Source organism: Periplaneta americana, chromosome 6 (genome assembly GCF_040183065.1).
Source record: "Periplaneta americana isolate PAMFEO1 chromosome 6, P.americana_PAMFEO1_priV1, whole genome shotgun sequence".
In the NCBI taxonomy this organism is placed as follows: Eukaryota; Metazoa; Arthropoda; class Insecta; order Blattodea; family Blattidae; genus Periplaneta; species Periplaneta americana.
In genome coordinates this window covers 33,000,926-33,027,351 of record NC_091122.1, presented here as the reverse complement: position 1 = coordinate 33,027,351, position 26,426 = coordinate 33,000,926, and the positions used below count along the sequence as shown (strand labels likewise).

Here is a 26,426-nt window from a genome sequence, read left to right as displayed (position 1 = left end):
CAAATAGAGAATAGCAATTGAAATATAGGAGAAATACTGTAGGGGAGATTGAAAAAGTAACAAAAAAAGGTACATAGTGTAATTGGGAGTATTTGTGTAGACGTGTACTGCAAATAATGTGTTATTGTAATAATATGTTAATGGTGGCACCGGATACAGAAATGTGAGGTTCACCGTTACATGTAAAGAAATGCTGTGAAGAAATATATATCATATATCATATCATATCATATCATATCATATCATATCATATCATATCATATCATATCATATCATATCATATCATATCATATCATATCATATCATATATCATATCATATCATATCATATCATATACGGTAACAAAACTTTGTCTTGTTATTGCTTTTTTGGGTGTGGCTCAGTTATAATTTTATTAGACTAGACGGCAGTTCGGAAGGCGGTCAGCTGCTATATGCGCCGTTTCTGGCATGTGACGTCACAAGCTTGTACAGCAGAACCAATCGGAATCATCTGTAACAAGTACTTCCCAAGTTCGTTTGTTCACATGTGAGTGTTTCAATACATTGAATAAATAAAACTAACATTTACTCTGTGTGTAAGATAAATAAATGGAAGAAGAGACTGTAAAAAAAAAACAAGTATTGCACAGGCAGGTGCGGAAAATATTGTTTAAGGTGTATAATTATTTTAAAAACGTTGACGAGCACAACGCTGCCGGCCATCTTGATGCTGGCTGCAACGTTGCCAACGTGCTAGAAACGACTGCAGAAGCATGTGGTGTGGGATTGAGAACCGTGCAAAGAATATTGTTAGTGAAGGAAAGAGGGTTGTTTGGTGTCATGCTTACAGTAATCAACGGCTAAGGTCATTATTGTCTTTTGATAATTTAAATTCTCTCCTGCGCTATTTGTATTGCACGTGCGCGTGAAGTACGATGTGGCAATGTTGTACGCTGCCTTGTCCTCTCTATCTGTCTCTCTCGACCCAAACGCTAGCAGATTACCGCCTTCCGAATTGTCGTCGACACTAATACAACAATTGTAATATTTATATTGTAAATGAAATAAGTAATATAGCATTAAGAGGGGACATACAACCATTAAATACCTTTAACTACTAAAAAGTTGGTGAAATTCAATATTTCTCTTCTCAACAATGAATGAATCTATAACCACAGTCTAATATCATACAGTCACGAAGCTTGAGGTGTTTTTTTGCATTTCTCGCAATACAGCCCTCCAAGCGGTTAGCAACTGAGAGTACTAGGAACAATAGACTGTGCCGGTACTATTTCGCATTGTATGTGATAAGGCGATAGTAGCGATCCTAACGGCTAGTAACTAAAGTTCAACTGTCATTGGATGCATATTCCCTACGTATTGAGCTTCGTGACTGTATGTAGGCCTACTAGACTGCGTTGTAACCACAGTCTAGTATATACAGTCACGAAGCTCAATATGTAATAAATATGCATCCATGGATAGTTGCTAACCACTAGGATCGCTACAATCGCCTCATTACAGACAATGCGAAATAGTACCTGTACAGTCTTTTGTTCCTAGCAACCTCAACAACTCAAGCTTCGTGACGGTATATACTAGATTGTGCTGTAACCTTGAAATTTCTTATGCTAAATAAACGCCATTTCTGCAATTGCATAATATTTTTAGATTTAATGTAGTTATTTTACCGTTACGGGCAATTATTAATTCAAAATGTTAGCTGCATTTTGTGCATTGAAATACCATTTCCCTTATAATTTTCATGAATATCAGTATTTCACTTGTAAAATATGCTAGTTATGACTAGGGTACGGATTTTTAAGTCGTTAACATGTAATTTTAGGTGCCTAAAATAGGCTTAAAAATATAGGAAATAGTATCTAAAGAATTGAAAATAGGCTCTAACAAAAAATAATGTTTTCTTTAAAAACGTGTTCCAAATCATCAGGAATTCACTTCTAGAATTTAATAATTTTAAATGGTTATACACCGTTACCAAAACTACTACTAAAAGTATAAGAACAACAAATATGTAACTAGTTATACATAAACTAGACAATTAAATGTGAAAATAAGTTTTAGAAATAAATTCAGTACACAAACAAGTCAAATATAATCAATTTTTACCAAGTCTTGTCCGTTAATGCCTATAATTAGCTTCACAATAAATTACTAATACTTTTTCTAAATTTTTAACTAGAAAGAAATGCCTCTGTCACTCAACACAAATTTGTATGCTGGAAATGAACGCTCCACATCCACTGGAGTAACAGGAGCGTATTTCAATTTTGACACTAGTTGGACAGGAATGTTGCGTTGTACAGTAAATCCGTATTCTTCCCTACTAGGATATCTAAAGCAGTACGCAGGTCCTTTAGTCCTACATTTCTCTGCAGAACTTGCTCCACTTTATGCCGTACTTTATTTCCAACAGAACCAGGAACACATTCGAAATTTAAAATACAATTTTTTAAAAGAAATATGGGTGTTTTGACCTATTATAGATAAAACATACTTAATAGGTCAAAATAGACTTTGTCGTCAAAATAGACATTTTTAAGTGCTACTAAAATGCCAACTTTAGACATAGTTTTATATGAAACGTGTACTTGGAAGTTTTTATGAACTTATCTTTTAAGGATTAAAATAGGTTTTTACCTAAAATCCGAAGTCTAGTTATGACAAATCAGTAAAATTGTGTTATGCAACAAAAATTACTAAGATTTGTCCTTTGCCATCCATACATTGGTAAATTGTCACTTGTCATTAGTTATATTTTATGCAATAGACCCCTGGTTTCTAGTCACTAATGTGTAGTATAAACTTGAACTTTGGGACACAGCCTAAGATGCGGTGACATATCATCTGTATGTGACTTTGCATTATTACGTGACACGATCCGAATAACATGAAATTTAACTTTATATTTTACTAGTAGGTTGTGCAGCAAATGCTGCAAACTAAGTTCATTAGACGTTCAAATAAACATTTTTCAGATTTATTTTCAATGAAGAATACATTCTGAAAGTTATTTGCTTCCATAATAATGAAAGATACTCTCTCTCGAGCCAATACTGAAGAGAACCACGCATAAAAAATGTCTACACCATACCGCCATTAAATATATGAAAAAGACCCAAACCCACTTGATTAATAACTATAAAAATATTTGATTTTTAATAATACTATTATCTTACGTAAGTTTTATAGCTTTCAGTAACATATACTATATATATATATATATATATATATATATATATATATATATATACAATAGCCGCCACTCAGTAAAATATAGAAATCAAAATCTAATTTAAGTTATTCTCTACATCTACTTATATAACCCCAAAACGTTTCACTTTCATATCATCAATATAGCATTAATATGTATAATTAATGAAAAATAATCACATCATGGCATTAACTACAATAATATTTCATTTCTAATGGTAATAATATCATCAAACCACCTCAAGTTTTGTTGTTTTTAATATTCAATACATAGCTTTACCCAGAAAATTACACACCACAGAATCGAACCTGTAAATTAATTTTAGTAAGTTAAGTTTTTAATAACCAATTTAATTTGAGCTCTAAATATGTCAGCATTCTTGGAGATCATGGCCTTCGTGTAATATTGTTTACTGTAGTGTGTGTTTTGTTTTATTCTGAATTGCAATTAGCTAGTTCTCAAAACTTACGACAGATGGATTTTGGAAAATAGGAAAATTATGTTGAAAAATTGACATTTCACTAAAAACTACTATTTTTCTGAAAACCTTTGGGTTCCAAGCTTCAAAATGAGGGGTCATTTATTAAAATCCGTTCAGCCGTTTTCCCGTAATTTCCATTACCAGTTCAAATTATACATATAGATATTCTACATATGAAAGTAAAGACGACATGACCAGGTTTGAAATTTTGATGTAGTATTCCTTTTGGACGTTGCGGAAATACCATTTTCTCGACCTGTTGAACACGCTTTACTCTAGAGGTTCACGGGTGATTTGCTGAGAAGCATGGACACACAGCATATTGCAATACGCGAGTCTGGTTTCCTTTCAGAAGCAGCCGACACACTTCTACGACCTCGATTTTCGGGGCATCATCCCTCGCGACCCCGTCATAATAGAGGTGCATCGCGAGGAGAGAGACCGGCGGATGACGTAACAGCGCGATCCGATCAGACATGTTCGTTTCCAGGTCAGGCTACGCACGAGATATTAGTTACCTGTAGGTAGATTGTATCTATCGCCAGACCCCATCTTCGAAACCCAGGAATGTTTATGGGATCACAGCGTGTTGCTGTGTAACGTACCGTTTTGTAAAAAGCCTTACAGTGCTCGGAATATAGGGAAGACAGCGCTTCTCCTCTACGTATACCCTACTTAGTTCTACCAAGAATCGGGATTGTCTTATGAGCCGAAATATAGAGTGGGCCAAAGAAACGGGATATTTTTAGACAGTGAAATGAAAATTTAAACATTGTATTAAATTAACTTCTATTATATGAAAATATAGAATATAATAATAATAATAATAATAATAATAATAATAATAATAATAATAATAATAATAATAATAACAATAGTAATAATAATAACTTCGCTCTAGAATATGTCATTAGCAAAGTTCAGGAAAACAGAGAGAGTTTGGAAATGAACGGGTTACATCAGCTTCTTGTCTATGCGGATGACGTGAATATGTTAGGAGAAAATCCACAAACGATTAGGGACAACACGGAAATTCTACTTGAAGCAAGTAAAGAGATAGGTTTTGAAGTAAATTCCGAAGAGACTAAGTATATCATTATGTCTCGTGACGAGAATATTGTACGAAATGGACCTATAAAAATAGGAGATTTATCCGTCGAAGAGGTGGAAAAATTCAAATATCTTGGAGCAACAGTAACAAATATAAATGACACTGGGGAGGAAATTAAACGCAGAATAAATATGGGAAATGCGTGTTATTATTCGGTTGAGAAGCTTTTGTCATCTAATCTGCTCTAAAAAATCTGAAAGTTAGAATTTATAAAACAGTTATATTACCGGTTCTTCTGTATGGTTGTGCAACTTGGACTCTCACTTTGAGAGAGGAACAGAGATTAAGGGTGTTTGAGAATAAGGTTCTTGGGAAAATATTTGGTGCTAAGAGGGATGAAGTTACAGGAGAATGGAGAAAGTTACACGACGCAGAACTGCACGCATTGTATTCTTCACCTGACATAATTAGGAACATAAAATCCAGACGTTTGAGATGGGCAGGGCATGTAGCACGTATGGGCGAAACCAGAAATGCATATAGAGTGTTAGTTGGGAGGCCGGAGGAAATAATACCTTTGGGGAGGCCGAGACGTAGATGGGAAGATAATATTTGAGGTGAGATATGATGGTAGGGACTGGATTAATCTTGCTGAGGATAGGGACCGATGGCGGGCTTATATGACGGCGGCGATGAACCTCCAGGTTCCTTAAAAGCCATAAGTAAGAAATGAAACTTTAGGCATTGTATTAAGTTAAATTCTATTATATGAAAATATAGTAATAATAATAATAATAATAATAATAATAATAATAATAATAGTGATTTATTTTAGCTGGCAGAGTTAAGGCTGTAAGGCTTTCTCTTCCATTCAACCAGCACGACATAAATACCAGATCACTTATCTGTGGCACGCTAAGTATACCTCTTCATAGAACATCTGTTTATTCATCATCTTTTACAGTATGTACCTCGCGACAAGGGAATTTCTTGTCACAAAGTATTAGGGGCTGCAAGACAAAGATTTTTAAAAATAGCTCAATGGATAACCTTCTTAGCAATTCACTCTAATTATACTGACTTAAACGGTCACTGACTATATAGTAACTTCTTTCTTTAGACATGCATCCTGATAGCGCTATAGTTTCACAATTGTTGTGTAATCAAGATATATACTCTTTTTTAATTTAAGTGTTTAATTTTTGTTTATAACGAAGGTCCAAGGCTCATTATATCTCTGAATCAAGAAACTTGGCATTCGAAATACGTTTCAATTGTTAGCATCATGTCACATGTTGACTTATGGCGAAGTGCATCAACATCGGTTAAAAACGCAGTAATCATAGATTACGGAACGACGGTTAAACAGTAACCAGGGTTAAAATGTAATTTCTGTGCACCATTCATAATCACCGATTACTAAAACATGTCTAGCTGACACCTCAGTTGACCAGAGTAAAGTCTGTGATGGTACATTGTTCCTACAAAATGACTAAAGGAAAGCATCCATACCGCTGCAAAGATAATAGTCAATGTCTAAAAACGACTGCGCTCACTACGTTCTACATCGAAATGAACGTGTCCTACATTTTCGCGTTGCATTTGTTTGCCTTTGGGCGCTGTTATATTTGCGAGTTCCATTTCTTTGTTTTTCAGTACTATTGGGTTAAAATCGTACAAAATGGAAAATTGAATGCAAAAATGAATATATCCCAATGTGACGATGAAGTATCGACAGATTTAATTACTAGATTTAAATATATTATATAAAAAGATTAAATATCCGTAAAGGAAAAGGATGCAGAAGATTAGTAGGAATGTGTGTACGATCTTGGACCCCATTTACACCAGGGAATTGTGCATTATCTTAAGATCCATCCATAACGTTTCTTTGTTCAGCCAGTGACACAGAGAAAGAGAGATTCGAGTATCCCCTCTTAAAATACAGAAAATAACAGTTACATAGAATCGTAATATAAGCCGCCGATCCATAGGAGAAATATTACTGTTCTTGTGTTATTTCAAGTGATCCATTTGTAGATTTTGATAAAAGAAATCCCTCCTGAAATTTTCTGTCACCTAATTCCTCGAAAGAATTCTCTCTTTCCACTAAAGAACCTTCACGCTCACTTTCCATCCAAGTAATTCAAGTACTGTATAATAATAATCGTCTTCGAAATAATCACCTGTGGCTCTGGCCGCCATTTTCCTTTACTTGCTCTACTAATCGCTGGTTATCTCCTATAACCGCTCGAATATGGCCGGTTAGAGATTACTGTGGTTAACCTCCTACTTAAATCGTAACCGAGGTTGATCCACCGTAAAAATGCTTAATCAGGGGTTAGGTGACAATTTTAACCGATGGTTACACTAACTGACGTTGATGCACGTGGACATTAGACGTACAATATCATGTTCACAATACATTGATGATTTAGCATGTCTTCGCCTAATGTCAAGCCGAGAGTATAAAAGTCTAACATATATCGAAGCCCAAACCAGATTTAAGTGAAGAAATAACAAAGAAATCAATTTAAACTTTTAGATTTGTTACGTCTCTCAAAAAAATTATCGGTTTTTAGGCAAGTTGTCCAATAAGTAACATTTAAAATCGCTGAATTGACAATAATTGCAATGCATAATACGTTTAAGAAATCGACAGATTCGTATTTTGTAATGTGTTTTCCTGAAAATTACAGACATTGTGACAAAACACACACACACAAGCAAGTCATATGGAATAACTGCATCGTTAGCAGTAATAATACGGAAGTTATTTTGTACAAAATTCCTTAAAAATCATCTGATAATGTTGTGTGCAGATAGCACGTATCGTATAAACAATAATAATTAAGAAGAAAGTTGTTTATAATTGCAGTGTTTCGCTTTTGTTTCTTCGGAGACATCGTTACCCTGATTACGGGTATGTCATGCGTTATGTTATCATTTCACTATTGTATTGCAATAGCCCCGTATTTCTTCTTCCTGCTTCTAAATTCAAAACCTACAAGTATGTCAAGCTTAAACACCTGTAGGAGTGCGATGAAGTAAAATTAATGTTAAATATCACTATAATAATAATAATAATAATAATAATAATAATAATAATAATAATAATAATAATAATAATAATATCTAAAAAAACTAATTATGTGCATTTAAAATATTTCTAAACAACCTAATTTTAAACGACTGAGGACTAAGACTACCCCTGATTTCCAGCGGCGGCGAATTCCATGAGCGGGCCATGACTATTGAGAAAGAACTTGAGTACAGAGATGTCTGATGACGTGGTATTGATAGCAACAGATTGTGCTGTGAACGTGTTTTACGATTATGATGTGAAGCTAGAAGAGTAAACCGAGAGGCAAGATAATTGGGTGTGGAATCATGTATAATTCGATATAGCAGGCAAAGAGAATGTACTAAACGTCTATTTTGCAAGCGGTGCCAGGACAGTCGTAGAAAATATTCCGATGTAAGATCATGTCGGCGGATATTGAAAATAAATTGGACGCAGACATTATGTACACGTTGAAGTTTTTGAGAAAATTTAGCACTTAGGTCGCTATATAAAACATCACACTAGTCAAAGTGAGGCATTACAAGGGTCGATACTAGAATTTCTTTGAGTGTAGTAGGAAGAAAATTTTTCAGGCCGAAAAACTATTAAACAAGAAAAATGTAGAAAAACATGTATTAAGTTAGTGGTGTCTACACTTAACTGTAATATTTATGGTATTATTAATAATATTAACAATACTTATACCTTCAGAAATTAAAGGTAACAAATCTGTGAGCCCGAGGCAAAATATGTTATGTAATTTTTTTGTAGTTTATCAGGAACGAGAATTTAAAGTTTGAACTACTATATAAAATCATACTATCATGTTTCATATCAACGAGATTTAGAGAGAAAAATAATATAAATGTGGATGTCATTTTTGCTATAACAAAGATACAATCAGGATGCACAACATATCGCAAAATCTCATTTTCGCCAAAAATCGACGTATTACCTTCTGCCTTTGAAACACAGAAATGACGATCTAACACCCTAATTGGTCTGAATCTGATAATCATTTTTCTTCCCCGCCAGAATTCGATTAGCGTTATCAACTTTTTCTTCCACGTAATCCAGTGCTGTTAGCATGTCTGACCTTGAAACGAGCGAACCGGGTCCAAATCCTTGTTAGGACACGTTACTTGGTTGAGGTTTTTTTCCGGGGTTTTCCTTCAACCCACTAAGAGCAAATGCTGGGTAACTTCCGGCGCTGGACCCCGGACTCATTTCACAGGCATTATCACTTTCATCTCACTCAGAAGCTAGATAGCCTTAGCAGTTGATAAAGCGTGGTAAAATAACCAATTAAAATTATCTTCTCCATAAACTCCGGACACGCATGATGACTTCAGCATCCGTGCCGTGTCAGTTTTAGAATATCGGTCCCAGAAGCAACCAGTAGAGTAGCAGGTTGAAGACCTCATTAAACTATGGTTCATGTAACTTTCTGGATGAGGTATTTTTCCAAATACCGGTACTTACGTATTAGACCGAAGTTTTAGAAAAGTGGCTAATTACACTACATGCACGCTTCATCTTCCTATTTCTTTACTGAAGGAAAAAATTGTTGATGTTCTACATTTGAGCCGTTGAGAGCAGAAGAGGTGTAAGTCAAAAATGGGTAATGAGGGTTAAAGTAAACATTCTGTAAAATACAGCGCAAAGTAGCAATTAATATTCAATTTTTTAAACTATTAGTAGTCAGTGGATAGCACGAAGGACATATTAATTGCTACTTTGCGCTGTATTTTACAGAATTTAAAATTTAAACCTCATTACCCAATTTTGACTTACACCACTTCTGCTCTGAACGGCTCATTTGTTGGCCGAATTGATATATTATACAGCGTGAATCAAAAGTCTGGAACCATATGAAGAGTCCACTGCAAGAATGATGGATGTCACTTTCTTGTCGAAAATGAACCAAGACTGTCAGTGCATAGCTTAAGACATATAGAATGTACATAGAGAGTTATATGGCATTAACACTGATAGTCATTGTCCAGTAATGATCGGAAAATCACAGTTAAGCTTTGGGCGCTAAGCATTTCAAACTTTCAATTGCTTCCCCTGCAAATTCTATTCCAAATGACATCCATCATTCTTGCAATGGACTCTTCATATAAATATCTTCCATATGCTTTATTTTCGATTACTATAGGTGTTCAGTATTTGTAAGACCAAATGCTCTACCAGTGACACATTCTATTCTAGCCCTCAGCTATCTCAAAAGCCGCCATTTTGGATGCAATTTTGAAATTTTAAATGGAAAGGGGGTCATGTAGGTACTCAAAATCATGTGAAATTTTCTGAAAGAGAAAACAATGCTACAATCTGTTTTGAGATATTTCTAATCAGTCATTACTTTATTCTCTAATTGTAATATTCTTTTACCCTTAAAACTAAAGAAAAAAGGTATTTTTAACAACTTCAAATTAATGTAACTCTGAAAATATTGAGAATAGGACATATGTTTATATGACATTTTTTGCTCAAAATGTCTTCAGGAAATATGCTTCGTAAGTGGGGGTAACTCGTGAATCACCCTGCATAGTCGAGAGCCTACTGAAGAAAACATGATTATGATATTTTTATATATTTCAAATATTTAAAAACCTAACCCCAATATTCTTACGGCATAGCAGCTATTCTGTGAACTTGACATCGAATTCTTCTGCGATTGGGTGAGGGAGAAGGAAATAGTTACTGGTTATGCTTTTAGCGCTCTTCACCAAGAAAATTGCGGAAATATTCGACATTATGGAATCTAATATTCACAAGCCTCATAAGAAATAAGAACCAATTCTTTAAAATTTTAAATATCACAATAACACCCATACGAGAGCGTAAATGATTCATGCAATTACAGGGTTCCTATTAATCCCCGTCACTTCTCCCCCTTCCAGAGTAACAGAGTACGAACAAGTTGCAAAACATAGTTTTCTTCAAGAAAAGAAACACGGCACTCTTAAGAGCGATGAATTCGAATCGACCTGATGTGATAATCAATGTTTACAGCCTCTCCATTTTCGCTCGGGGCAGGCAATTAAAAGTTCTATTAGGTCCGTTCCTTTTCTGGAATAGCAGTCGTAAACTGGAAACAATGCGAGGCCTCGACACGTGAAGAACTGCGCCCTTAACCACAAGCAATGCCAAAGTGCACATAAGGTATCTCTCAAGAAGGCAGGCTCATTTTACCGCATACTTTGTACGTTACTACATCGTTCGAAACGGTCGCAATTGCCTACTAGCTACCTGTTATGGGGCAGTTAATTTTAAACCTCTCACAAAACCTTATTAACATATCAATGCCAAGAATAACCCGCTGATATACAAGGTGGAAGGAAACTTACGACGTTAATTTATTAACAGGAGTTAAACTATTGACACTTCATCGGTGTGCTCGGCCGACTTCAGAGCGGTGGAGGGTTGTCTCGCTACAACTCACTACAAAAATATCAGTTCAAAGGCGTAATACACAAATACGCTATTATATTACTGTTCTCCAACCAGGAGATCAACCGTGAAAGGAATGTGCTTACTATTGCGTCATCTATTGGAGCGAAGTAGATAGATAATATTACTGTTATAACGTCAGTTTAAAAACAATGCGCTCTCCTGCATATATTATTTCCTGTATGGAGGGATTAAAAGACCAGGAGATTAATAGTAATCTAATTTTGTAACTAGGGTAGTATCAATATGTGTGTATCAATGTTATTGTTTGTGCTGTGAGAGCTAGCCAATACAGATACGAGTACCCACGTGTGTGACCTTATGACATCTTATGACATCAACATTCATTCACAGCATTACCCCGCTTCGTCTCAGTCCCCAAAGACTTTCTCGTGGTTGGAGTACAGTATATCTGTCGTCGATTTGCAAAAGGAGACACGTCCAAAATAACAAAGTGTTTGGATATCGGGAAAAAACCATAACAAACTTAAAAAATTGAAATGTTCATGGAACCTGAATGTTTGTATCCATAGTGATCTGATTAGAAAAAATATATATGTCCATTTTAATTCGTTAACTTAGTTATAGTTTTTGCGATTTTCCAACACTTTGTTATTTTGGACGTGTCCCCTTTTGCAAATCGACGACAGATATAGAAAAATTAAATAAATACAAGAGAATCAGGAAATATACCCTTTTCGAAACACAAGATAGGAACACGTGCTTCTTATTCAGAGACAAGAACTGATGTTAGCCACCGGCGTGGCTCGGTCGGTTAAGCCTCTTGCCTGCCGGTCTGAAGTTGCGTTAGGGAGCGGGTTCGATCCTCGCTTGGGCTGATTACCTGATTGGGTTTTTTCCGAGGTTTTCCCCAACCGTAAGGTGAATGCCAGGTAATCTATGGCGAATTCTCGGCCTCATCTCGCCGAATACCATCTCGCTATCACCAATCTCATCGACGCTAAATAACCTAGTAGTTGATACAGCGTCGTTAAATAACCAACTTAAAAAAAAGAATTGATGTTTTCTGGAACTGCCGTAGCGCGGTTCGAGTGCTGTCCTACGCATGCGCAGATCCTTTGTTCTCTGTCTTCCAACTTCCTTCTCTGTTACATACTAACGGCCCGGGAAGTCACAGATAAAGTGTAGAAGTCTACAGATCAAGTGATTACGGTAAAACTTCGTTAAATGGTGATTTGATAAGATCATAAAAATTTTTGAATCCGTGCAACACCGAAGACACAAATATAAATAATAGTTTTTGGAATCGAAAGTCGGTAACACATTTTTTACAAATGACCTATATTATTATTCAATCATCATCATTATTATCATCATCAATATCATCGTGAGTATAGATCTAGTGAACTGTTTCGGACTGGTATGACTCGACACTTATAATGGCAAAAAATGGTAAATTTTCGTCATTTTTTTAATTGTACTGTAATTCGTTAGCTTTAAGATGGTATTTGTTTAATACAAATGTGATAAATACTTTTCGAAAAATAAGCGTTTTAGTTCAACCTGCAGATTTAAATAGCCCAGGTAGGCTCAAATTTCATCCCTTATTTCCTAAAGTTTTGATCTGAAGGTGGATTGCTAAATTTAAATAGTGATAACTTTCAAATTATTAACTAATAACCATTATTACCATAACAGAAATATTCTGTAGGACCAAAAATTAATCTTTACGTATATTCTTCGCCCAACAGTGCATAATATTGTAGAATCCCGGCCACCAAGTCACTCAGTTCAGTGCGCTCCTTGTATAATGACAGTTGACTTAATATATGTCAACATATGTCGAACTTGGAGTTAGGCCACAAAGGGACAAACACTAGAAGAGGGGGATTCGATCCGGTGCTGTGGATTGAACTTCGGCGTAGCTCAGTGGTTAGAGCGCTTGGTACGTAGAACCAAGGACCCGGGTTCGATATCCGGCGCCGGAGCGAATTTGTCTCCCCTAATAACCATTAGTAACCATTATTATTTAGCTATTAACGTGATTATTTTTTAAATTAAACCTTAATTAATTATCGAACTAAAGCGCGAACTTTTAAAAACATAATATTGACTTTCTATAAAATTAATAATCTAATATTAATAGGCTATTGAACTCCAAAAACTTTTTTAACAATAAGTATAAGTTTAGTCATTTTAACAGTAACTTAAACCTAGCAGTTTGAAAAATGAATCGTGAATCTATCATGGCTGCAACAGAAATTAAAATTAGAAGAGTTGAAAGAATAGCTACATTAACAATGATGTTCTATTGTTACAGGAAACTTTGTTAATGGAACTGATTTATTTCACTGTAGTTAACTTAGTTTTTATGAATGTTCTGTTCGGTAAAATTAAAAAAAAAAAGGTTAAACTTCTAAGTGTAATTCCTAAGTGTCAAGTCATACCTTAGATTAAGTAAATTTCGTCTATAATCGTTTCAGGTATCTGCTGAGTCTTCTTTTTGCTCTGGATTGTTATGTGTGGGTACTTGTCTTCTGTTTTGTTTTATATTTTTCTAAAATCTTTGTAATTCCGAAGTCCTATATTAATATCACAGTCTACTATATACAGTCACGAAGCTCAATACGTAGTAAATATGCATCCATAGATAGTTGCTAACCACTAGGGTCGCTAATATCGCCTCATTACAGACAATGCGAAATAGTACCTGCACAGTCTATTGTTCCTAGCATCCTCACAACTCAAGCTTCGTGACTGTATATACTAGACTGTGTTAATATCTTAATTTCTCTTATTATTCATTAAGATATATCCTGATGAATTTCATTTATGATGTTCATCTGTTCCTGTCCTGTTTCGAGTATCATCATCATCATCATAATCATCATCATCAGTCTTTCTGAACATCTTAAGAGCCTTCAGAGAGAGAAAGAAAGAAAGAGAGGGAGAGGGAGAGAGAGAGAGAGAGAGAGAGAGAGAGAGAGAGAGAGAGAGAGAGAGGAAGGGTTTCGTGCTACTGTGTAACGCCATAATATTTGGAGTAGAGATTGCATGTCAGGAGGTGTAAAAGAGAAAACACTGTTACACTATGTAGGCATCCATGTAAAGTTTTGGCACATTGACTTCCTTATTGAACTCGGTTACCAAACCGACAAGGAAATGGGCAATATAGTTTTTACCTCATCAGGTGATCGGCTACCCTACATTTTGGATCACTTGCAAATTATTTTCGGTCGTATTTATTCACCAACTACCAGCCAAAAGCTTAAAATCCCGGCTTTCTATGCTGTGGAATCGGGTTTAAATCGCAAAGAATTAAAGTTGGATTTTTGATTGACAATAATTATTGTTTTTGGACATATTTGCTATAGAGCATTCGGAGTTAAGAAAGTAACATTTAGTATATAGGCGTCTTTATAGTGGACATATCCCTTCTTTGTAATATGACCTAAATGAGTTATTTACATGTTTTATAACGTATGTAAACACAAGTAAGTCTATTTCATTTAATCGGTTATTGGAAATACAAATGAACTAATTTTAGCCTACGTATATTTATAAGCAATATAAAACCTTTGTATTTGAAGCAGTGCTTAGTTACAGTATTTAGATTTACTTCTGTTATTTTTATACGGTATAAAATACGTAAATAACTTATTTTAATTGTACTACAAAGAGGGGAATATCCGCTGAGAAGACGCCTATATAACCTATGGTATTATCTGAACTCTGAACACTCTGTAGAAGAAAAGCGTCAATTCCCCGGCATAATTCTTTAATGCTTCATTATTTTTTGGAGAATGCAAACATTTCATTGTCACCTTCCGAAGCGACCAGTCCTTTCTGATCTTATATCCAGTACTCATAACTAGGGACCGGATTTTTTTATGTAATTTCATATTATATTCCTTTCAATCTAACGTATATAAATAACAAATCTTTGCGAATCTTGTAATTACCATTAATATATTAAAATTTGATTCTACAAATTTTTACATAATTACCCCACATTACATATTATGGCTTGGTATTACATAAATCTACATATTTAGGGGTTTTATTCATTTTTACGTCTCTAAAAGGAAAAAAAAAACTTCTACTGGGGAAGTTTACAATTTGAAGTAGACAGATTTAAGAAAGGATATAATATTATTGTTCTGCACACGTCTTAACAAGCCGTTCGCATGCAGTTTACAACCTTACCCACCCTCTTCCTAATAATTCTTCCAGGGAAAACCCGTGTCAAGTCTGACATGAGCCGCAATAAAGTAGCCGACTTTTGAAAAGAAGCTGGAGTAAAGGAACAAACTGGAAAGATATTGAAAGAATAAAATAAATAGCTTTTCAGGTTATTGCTTGACTTCTTCACTTTAAATTTAGTAGACCTATACGGCAATGGGATTTTCCGAGCAACTAGAAAGTATGGTTCTCGGCTGGAATAATCCTACTCTTCTGAATGAGACAGGAATGTCACTTTTCAAACAACAGTTTGTAAATGCCTATAGTTTGAGATTTTAGTAGGTACTTTGTTTCTTACAGGGAGCAGCTAAAATGCATTTGTCCCACATCTCCTCTTATTTTCTCCTAATCCAGTAAAGGGAAACAATGCTTGGACTACTGTTGTGTCATTCATTTCACTCAATTCTCTAGTTTTAGTACTTACAGTACCTATAAAGTACAAGTGAGTTTATCTACTGCTTTTAACTAACTAAAATGACCCCTCTATCTTCAACTCTAACGACAAAAATAAAATCATGGATTGCAATGGCGAAGCTTTCACTACAGATGGAAAAATAGTAATGTTTCAAATGCGCGGTAAAAAAGTCGGGTGCTCTATGAAACCACAACTGGAGAGTCTTACCTATCCTATACCTGCCAGATATTGATATTAAATATTTTCATGATTTTACATATTTTGGTACACATTCAGCTTATTTTTCTTACATAAATATGTACATATTTCACACCTTGATATTACATAAAAATCCGGTCCATACTCATAACCATGGTTCAATATTTACAATTATTCTAACGCTATGGCTCTGCATTGAAAATAACTTTCTAAGCTACAGAGTTGATGTTTTGTGCACCCAATCCCCCTGGTATAGGCAACATTGCCTGTAAGTTTCAATTATTCTCAGATCAATAGTTTGTGTGTTATTCAACTTGAAAAAAATGCGTAATTTCAAAACCTATCTCACCCTAGAAACTTAAACCCAATTCCTGAAATGTTTATTAAAACATCGATGACATGTGTATAAGAAACAAAGAAACAAACATTTTAAATTTGAATCTCGAATTCGACAAAAAAATCTTTACATTCACACACTTTCAAATTTATTTTTTTAGGTTCAACTTAGTATGGTTTCAGTAAGTAAATAAATAAATAAATAAATAAATAAATAAATAAATAAATAAATAAATAAACAAATATTAAGTAAATAACTAAATGAATCAATCACTGAGTAAATGAATGAATGAATAAATGAATAAATCAACATATAAAGAAACAAATAAATGAATAAATTAATTCATAGTTAAATAAAAAAATAAATAAATAAATACATAGACAAATAAATAACTAAATAAATAGGTAAGTAAATAAATGTAAATATTCTGAAGTAGTTAATGATGCCAAATCATCAACTGTGAAAATTAGGACATCTATAAATACATTCAGATTTATAGATATTTGGCCATGTCCAATATACCTACCTGAAGTTTCTGATAATTCATATACATGCGTGTGTTTTTAATAAAATGGTTGAAAGTGCACAACATTAACTGACATGCTCGAGGTTGCGGGTTCGATCCCGGCACAGGTCGATGGCATTTAAGTGTGCTTAAATGCGACAGGCTCATGTAAGTAGATTTACTGGCATGTAAAAGAACTCCTGCGGGACAAAATTCCGGCACACCGGCGACGCTGATATAACCTCGGCAGTTGCGAGCGTTGTTAAATAAACCTTAATTAAAAAAATTTGTCTGACATCAATGAAGATCTCTTTCCAGGCTGTTAACTTGTCACTAATTTTTACTGAAATTAAAGCTTCTTGTATAAATTATAATTAATATTTTGGATAATTTGTTGTGCTGTATACTGAAAAGCGTAGCTAATTGAAAGAAATGTCTACTGCAATCAATATGAAATGTTGCGAGAGCGTCCTTCACCTGTATGCCTCGTTCAGATTAGTCTAATGACTCTAATGTCTACCCGATAGAGAGCGGCACTTGTGAAATTATATTACTTAACTGTCAGATTGACGTTTGAGGTGTTGAAAGAAGATTCTTGCGCACAGCGAACTTGGACATAGTTTAATCGGTTAGCGGTACGTCGGACGCAGTGACTTGCTCCTGTCTCTTGGGATACAGACTGTTAAAATCTTAAAACAGCTTTTTTCTGTGCTTGAGTTAAGTTTTTTGTATTGAGTTCAATAATTTCGCACTATGACGTCACCGAAGGACACCTTGTTACACGTGAAAACGGTGAATGGAACTCCCGTCAGGGATGTCCAATTGTCCAACTGATGTTTTTATTCGCTTTATAATGTTGGTACTCTAAGACTTTTTAAAAAGCCAAAAGGCAAAATTTTACCAGTAGAAAATGAACATAAATATTTAGGTATTTTATTTAGGAGTAATTTTACATTTCATAGTCATATTAATCATATTATAAGTTTGTCCTATAAAAGTTTAGGTTTTGTTATGAGAAATCCTTGTAAATTTAAAGTCAAAACTATAATAATTTTGTACAATTCCATTGTTCGATCTAAATTAGAGTATGCTGCGGTTTTCTGGAATCCAGTTACTACAAATATATTATTTTACTAAACAAAATATAATAATTATCCTACTTATGAGAGTTATGCTACAATGCTTCAACATTTCCAGTTAACTAGATTGCAAATTAGACGAAATTGTCAATCTTTAAACTTTCTTTATAACATTATTAACAATAAGTTGGACTGTGTTGGTTTATTTTATAATATGACATTATATGCACCTAAGCTTAATATAACATTTCGAAATTTATTTTTCATACCAAGGGCAAATATTGAATCACACAAAAATTCCCCAGTTCGCCAAAGTTACAGTTATACAATAAATTACATCCTCATCCGAATGTTGATATTTTCAATATGAATTTCTCTAAATACAGAATTATTTGTTACATTTTACAGAATATTGTTGTTAGTTAATTTGAAGCTACTTTCACACCTTATTTTAATTTCTCTATTTTTTTCTTTCACTTTTTCTATTTTGTTTCAGTTTTTAATAAGAGTATATTTCCTTTTCCTTGTTCATGTTTTATAAATTAGTTTGTCAGTCTTGAACATTGTAAATGGTGAATGGAACTCCCGTCAGGGATATCCAATTGTCCAACTGATGTTTTTATTCGCTTTATAATGTTGGTACTTTAAGACTTTTTAAAAAGTCAAAAGGCAAAAGTTTTACCAGCAGAAAATGAACATAAAGATTTAGGTATTTCATTTAGGAGTATTTTTACATTTCATAGTCATATTAATAATATTATAAGTTTGTCCTATAAAAGATTAGGTTTTGTTATGAGAAATTCTTGTAAATTTAAAATCAAAACTATAATAATTTTGTAGTATAATTCCATTGTTCGATCTAAATTAGAGTATGCTGCGGTTATCTGGAACCCAGTTACTACAAATATATTGTTTATTACTCGAGAAGTATTGTCTAATGGCTATAGGCTACTAAATCCAGCAGAAAATTCTTCTGAAGTTGGTATTGTGTGAATGTGTTACAGTGAAATAGTTCCCCGTTGCCTCCTGAACCTTTGATAAGGACGATTATGATTACGAAGTTACGGAATCATGCCAAGCGGCAGTATGTCGAGAAAATTTCCCCAAACACAATTTTTGCCCGTGAAACTTTCCATTTCAACACGACGAGTTTAGAATCTGGCTGCCTGGCTTGAAAAATCTGCGCGTTATCATAGTTTATAGCAGCCGTGGCGAAAAAGTAGTTGTGCGCCGAGCCACTGTGTAACCTGCAACGTGCATAGCACCTATGGAGGGAGGCGGACACCCGAAGGGGAAGTGAAGCAACTGTCTGACTTATTAACGGATTTTCATTTTCCTTACGTCAAGCACTTAAATATAATTTTATACAGTACAAGGCTAGAAACTAATATTATAGATTTATTAATTTGTCCTACAGAATAATATCTGTAATATTGACAATTAATATTTGAGGCAGTTGACATTGGACATATACGTCAACATATACACCTAATTTGGAGTCAGGCCACAAAGGGAAATAGTGAAGGAGGAGGATTCGGTCCGGTGTTGTGGATTGAATTCGGCGTAGCTCAGTGGTCAGAGCGCTTGGTACGTAGAACCAAGGACCCGGGTTCGATCCCCGGCGCTGGAGCGAATTTTTCTTCTCAAATATTAACTACAAACTAATGTTTAGTACGTGTAACGAAGAAAGAAATGAACAATATCACAACCTAAAATTAACTGTCTTCAGAATGTCTCTGCGACAAAGTTTCGAAATCAGGAATTATGTCACTTACTGCCAGTCGTAGTTGATCACGAAGGTATTTGTCTGTCAGTCGTGATCTAAATTTGGTTTTTACTATTTTAATTGTTGAAAATAATTTTTCACAAACCTAAGTTGTAGCGAACATGGCTTCAACAGAGCAAGCAAAAGAACGAAACTTCGGATACTGTATTTATTTTTTGGCAAAGATTTGAAAGTTCAACATTTGTCAAGTCCTTACATCTAGCTTTCATTTCACGTCACATAGTAAATTTATTTATTTAATCAGGGCTGTAGAGGTTATCTTTAGCCGTAGCAAATCAGAGAGTTCAAATTGAAGAGCTAATCGCATCATTCGTACATCTGCTGAAAAATGTTCGACGTACAGAGATGATGAAAATGATATTATTATTATTATTATTATTATTATTATTATTATTATTATTATTATGATCCAAGCTTGAATATGCATCTGTTGTATGGAACTCCATTACTTCCACTGACTCTGCTAAATTGGAAAATATTCAAAGAAAATTTATTTCCCTGTGTTCTTATAGATTTTTACCAAATTTCGATTATAACTATGAGACTAATTGCGAATATTTCAATTGCGGTAGTTTGTTCACCAGACGTCAGGATCTTGATTATTTATTTTTTTGTAAAGTCATTAAGGGTGATATTGATTGTGAATCTTTCATAAGCAATATCAGTCTTCGTATTCCTGCTAAGGGTTTAAGATTTCATAAATTGTTTTATAATAGGAATTCTAAATCTCTGTCTCCCGTCTGCAGATGTATTAAATATGCTAATTTGCATGGATTGAACTTGGATCCATTTAATGTGTAGTATATACTTTTCGAGTTTTATGTCAGTTTTATTATTTATGCCATTGTTAGATATGTATCATACTATTCTCGTCATTTGCATAACTTACAATATTAATTATATGATTCCTGTCTTCATTTATATGGTTTCATTAATCCATTTATAATACATTTTATTTAATTGCCATCATTTTAATTATCTCACTGAACTAATTTTAATAATATTATTTGTGCTATTTATTTTGTTGCATTTTGGTCAATTGAGTAATGTAGACTATTATATTGATTGTATTTTCATCTCATTGCCATTTTCTATCATTCATTCTCATCATCATTTGTTGTTTTGTTTCGTTTTGTACCTGTGCTAAACTGTAATTGGCCTTGTGCTGTTGTTTCGCACATTAATATTCTAAATAAATAAATAAAATAAATAAATAAATTATTATTATTATTATTATTATTAGTATTATTATTATTATTATTATTATTATTATTATTATTATTATTATTATTATTAACACCTAACTTTTTATGTTTCATGAGTAACATGTAGGCCTAGTATAATGCCGTTTTATGTTATACAACCGTTTTCCTCGTGAACAAATCATACATTTAATATTCTCATCATATTGACAACAAAAAAATGCGTCCTCCCATCCTACTTGGAACTTTCGTTTTTGTAGAGGTACATGGTTTCGAGAGAGACATATGCCACTAACAGATCAGAGACAAATACAAATGGAACGGAGTTTGACTCCAGTGAGTGAGAGGGTGGGAGTTGGGGAAGGTTAGAAGCAATAGAAATGCATAGCCCTCACTGCGAGCCACAATGTACTCGCGAGTCGCATTCTCGCCACGGCTGGTTTATAGTGATGCAGGTGAATTGAATGAGACTGGTCACCCCTTCTATCAGCGGTCCACGTTGTTAGTATGTGGAACGAGACGCGGCGAGCGCGGACCCAATTTTCTAGCAAATAAACAAACAGAAAAGCACTCGCAGTTACCTCATTGGAAACAAGCGGTCAAGTGGCTTGGTGGCGCGCTTGACCCACCGATTCAACCGACGAAACGCTCATTCGTCACCTGACATTTCCTAAGACTTCATTGCGCATACGTAGAAAGCATCCTATTGCCTTCATGTTTGCCTTAATCCGCTTGTCTGCATAGAACGACTATATCCTGTCTTACGAATTAAGAAACTTATTCAGCAGTTCTGTGAGAAAATTTATGTACAGCAGGGATGCAGGGAAAGTAAAGGGAGAGAGAAGGTTGGAATGAAATTTCGAGAGGAGGCACTATGATCCAGCATTGCGACCTTTAGGCCCAATTGTATAGAACTCCCTGACTAAAGATCAATTTTGATCGAAGATCGGAAAGTGAACCGAGTTCAGACACTTCTATTGTATAAAACTTTTGTGCGAGATCGTGCGTATTTGCTTGTTTTCCGCACAGAACCAATACGCGGTAAGTGTGAAATACCACATTCAGTATTCCCAACGTAACACACTTAACAATTTCCCTCTTCTTACCGCTTAAGCGCGACATTCATTTTACTGCTTTAGGCTTTTAACATATTATTTTTAGAGACGTTTAACATAGTAATAATTATAAATTGGAAACTTACCACTGCAATTTCACCTAAATTGCACTGTTAATTATTGTTTTTAAATATTTGTAAAAATTAAGTAAACTCTACAACACCACAAAAGTTACTGCATTTGTAATGCAAGTAACATTAAGGAAACCGTGAAAAAATCAACAAGATGCCAGATGCCAATGTTATTACTGCAATATGTTATATAAATAATATTGTTAAAATATTAAAATGAAAAATAAATCATTACATAACCTTACCGTTTGTTTTAAGTTCGCATTTATAGACTGGGGAAAAAAAAAAAAGACAGACGTATATCACGGCCTGCTCGAGTATGGTAAACACAGAAAACATTTTATAGCAACAATGTTGAAGAAAGATATTAAGTTTTCCGAAGTTGGCATCATTAAACAGAAACCAACATGGAGATTTCATTGCAACTAATTAGAAATTCCTCTTTCAGGTATGTAATAAACGATCTTCGCACAAAATAATGTACGATACACGAGCGGTATGTTTTGTTTCAATTCTCGGAAATTAAAAAAGCTCAACTACGTTTCGCTTTTCAAACTTTTCCTCGAACATGAAAACTTCAACATACCGCTCTTGTAACGCATATTACTATTCTGCGATCAAATTACCTAGGTTCAAATGCAATCTAAGTTCACGTGAAAAGGACTTGGCAACATCGCATAAACAGATGAAGTATGTGATGCGCGGGCCATGTTGTACAGGTTTGTTCAGTGTTGCCAATCTAGCGACTTTAATTCTTTTTCGACGACAATTTCTTTTAACTTTCATATTGCTTAAATAGGGATTTAGCGACCTTTTTAGCACCCCATAGTGACAAAATTTAATCTTTCTTTGTTGATAATAAGAAATCTAGCGACTTTCCAACTACTTTTTGGCGACTTTCCGCACACTATTGGAGGCACTGTTTTTTTTTTTTTTTTTTTTTTGCGTTGTAAATAATGGCGGACAAATTGTTATGTTTTGGTGTTTGATACTGCTAAACATAATATAGCTTTATAAATCGACAATTTTCGTTTAGTAATACAGTTAATTAAAAATTTATGAATGTACCGTACCTATCATATCCATGAATAATTAATGATTGTTATAAACATAAGATAATTATAGGTTATGTTATTTGATACTGCTGAACACGATAAAGCCTTATAAAATATAAGAATATTTGTATATTAAGGCAAGAAATTGAAAAAAAAATATATATATATATATATGTATCTACCATATCTATTAATATTAATAATAATGGTTATTCTTTTTGCACAATCTGCCACTCGTATCTACTTCAAACAGAAAAGAAATAACGGAACTTGGATCATCTAACTTAATCGGAGAAATTTCTTCAGTCAAAGTTGGCTTTAGTTTGAGACAAATAAATCTCAGATTAGACTTTATACAACACAAAATTCCAAGTTCAGCTAGAACGAGGATCAATTTAACCTCTGATCTAAGATTAAATGGTTTATACAATCGGCCCTTAAATATCTGGCTGACTACACTAAAGTTGGCTGCGTACCCAGGTTTCGAGCAGGCAACCCCACTCATCCCTAAGCCAGCCCCCTCCGTGCGTCGCCAGCCGGCGTTCGGGGAATGCTATGGAATGATGAAACGGAGAAATGTGAACGAGGTTGGAAGATGACGACTCCCTCGTGCACGCTGCTAAAGAGTGGCTCAGACGTGTTGGTCCAGACTTTTACCACAGTTTAGTATATACGGTCACGAAGCTCAATAAATATGCATTCATAGATAGTTGCTAACCACTAGGATCGCTACTATCGCCTCATTACAGACAATGCGAAATAGTACCTGCACAGTCTATTGTTCCTAGTATCCTAATAAACTCAAGTTTCGTGACTGTATATACTAGACTGTGCTTTTATTGTGCAGGTATATAGCAGAGATGAACAAAACCAGTGCTGCTCATCGGAGTGACTACTACCGCGGAGAAATCGGAGATTACGAATAAAGTTCTCCACCGGTGATCTCCGGTGCTACCGTAGGTGGAACAGGGGATATACGGAGGGATGCGGTGGTTCGGAGCGAAGCGACAGTTAGCTCGAGGACGACCGGCGCGTACGGACTGACGGTAGTTGTGAGTGGAATAAAATGGCACAAAATCGGATATCCGTCGCATGGAAATTCTTTAATTTAGTTGAAGGTAATAATAAGGTCGGACACTGTAAACTTTGTGGGTGAATTTACTCTAAGGGTGGTGGAACTTCGAATTTGTTAGACCATTTGAAGCGATCGCACAATCGCGAACTTGATGAAAACAATTACGCAAAACATTTGATACGATTTCTTTTTAAATTGTTTTAGTGCTGTTTCGTAACTTTCGAGGCAATAAAAAAACATATGAAATATTTACAAGACGACTTGAGTTATATTTTACTGTTTAGACAACTTGAGTTATATTTTACTGTTTGGATTGAAATATTTCTGAATGAAACTAAAGAAACATCAGGTAATAATATAATTACAATTATCCTTAAGTTGATATCCACTTATATTTTTATTACAGAGCAAGAGTGGCGCGTTTTAGAAGAGGCAGTTCAAATACTGACACCCTTTAACACAATAATCACAATCCTGCCCGGTGTAGAATCTGAATAAATTATGTTGGACAGTAAATGTTATCCCATTGATAGCCCACGTTTCTTTTGTTTCATTCTGAAACTCTCTTAATATATTTTACGTTAACTAAACCGATTAGAATAATAATTGACAAACCCTGTTTGCGATTAAACGAGAGTTTCTAGGAGAATTAAAGTATAAATGTTTACATTAGCTACTGAAAAGCTTTACTTTTGTCAATAATTTGATCAATGACATAAAACTAATACGGCTTTCCACATATACTATGAATTTCAAAACTAGAAAAAAAAATCTGTCAGCTAACGTAGCACTTTAAGCAACACAAAAAAAGACCCGAAGAAAGAGAGAGAGATTAACATAAAAGAGAGACTAAACAATAACAAATTAGAACTTATTTTAAAAGATACGCGGACGTCAGCGGACTCGAATCACTACCTGATCCGATTAAAGGAATGCTCAGCGGAAAGTGTATGTATGCGCCACAGAACATATACAACCTGCGCGACATCAATCGGAGGTAACCGGAGGTCTCCGATTGAAAGCACGCAAACAACCGCTCCGGAGAAAACCTAATCATAAGCAGCACTAAACAAAATTAACTGCCGCTCTCGCTCGCAGTGTTCGTTGCATTTGTCTTTCGAGTCTCGTCTCGTCATTCTCGTGCGCTTCGAGTCTCGCTCATCATTCTCGAAATAGCATTTGGCCGGTGTGGAAAGATTTCGTAACTTTGAATAACATACATCATTGAAATAAATAACATTATGAATGTTTAAATTAGACAAAAAGACAAAACAGGACAGTATCTTAGTTATCAAAATGTTCTGGTTATATATTACCTATGGTTATATAAATAGAAGAAAAAAAAACAATTCTCAAATAAATTTGCATATCTAAGAAGCATAACGTTAATATCTTTTTAATTGAGATTGCACACTTGATCTCAAACATATGAAAGAAAATTTCTAGCCTTTTAAGAAGGGTCTAGTAATTAAACAAAGATCGGGGAACGGATTATTATACACTGAAAGCTAGAGATGATGTTTCAGATAGCCTACTTGATTGTTTATACATATTATATAACAGTTGCCAAAGTAGATAAAAGTTCAGTCAGGTGTAAACAACTGTGGTGATTCAAGGCTGCTTGACGTTCGGGACTTCGGGAGTGATCAATCTCGACGTCTCGAAACACTCACAAGCAGACGAACTTATAATAACTTAAGTTAATTTCTTTCAAATAGATTCTCACTCTTTCACAGCCAAAGAGATTTAAAAAAACTGATAACTTCTGTGAACCTTACGTTGAAGTTTAAAATTGAAATAAATAACTATAAAGGCTTGGGTATTATATACTCCGTACTTAAACAGGAACTCATCTGTTAGTACTGATGCTACAAATATCTTGTGAAATCTTTCTATTCCTATCGATTAATAATAATCTGTTCAAAATATGAGCTTAAGGAAATAGATTGTGTCGCGAAATGTGTAGCTATATGTTCCTTTCACTTAGAATGAATTATTTCAACAATTCATACCATATTTTCTATGTAAAACTTTTTTCCGAATCTGTTAATGTATTACGCAATCTCTTCTTGTTATCCTAATAATGTTCTTTTGAGCTGTCTTCCAGTTACCTTACT

The 26,426-nt window shown here is 34.5% G+C and overlaps 1 protein-coding gene across 1 annotated transcript in view; it reads right to left on the bottom strand.

Annotated features, from left to right (window-relative positions):
* Window positions 1-26,426, bottom strand: part of LOC138701184 (patched domain-containing protein 3-like) — a 333,215-nt gene that overhangs the window by 154,946 nt on the left and 151,843 nt on the right. The window lies entirely within an intron of this gene.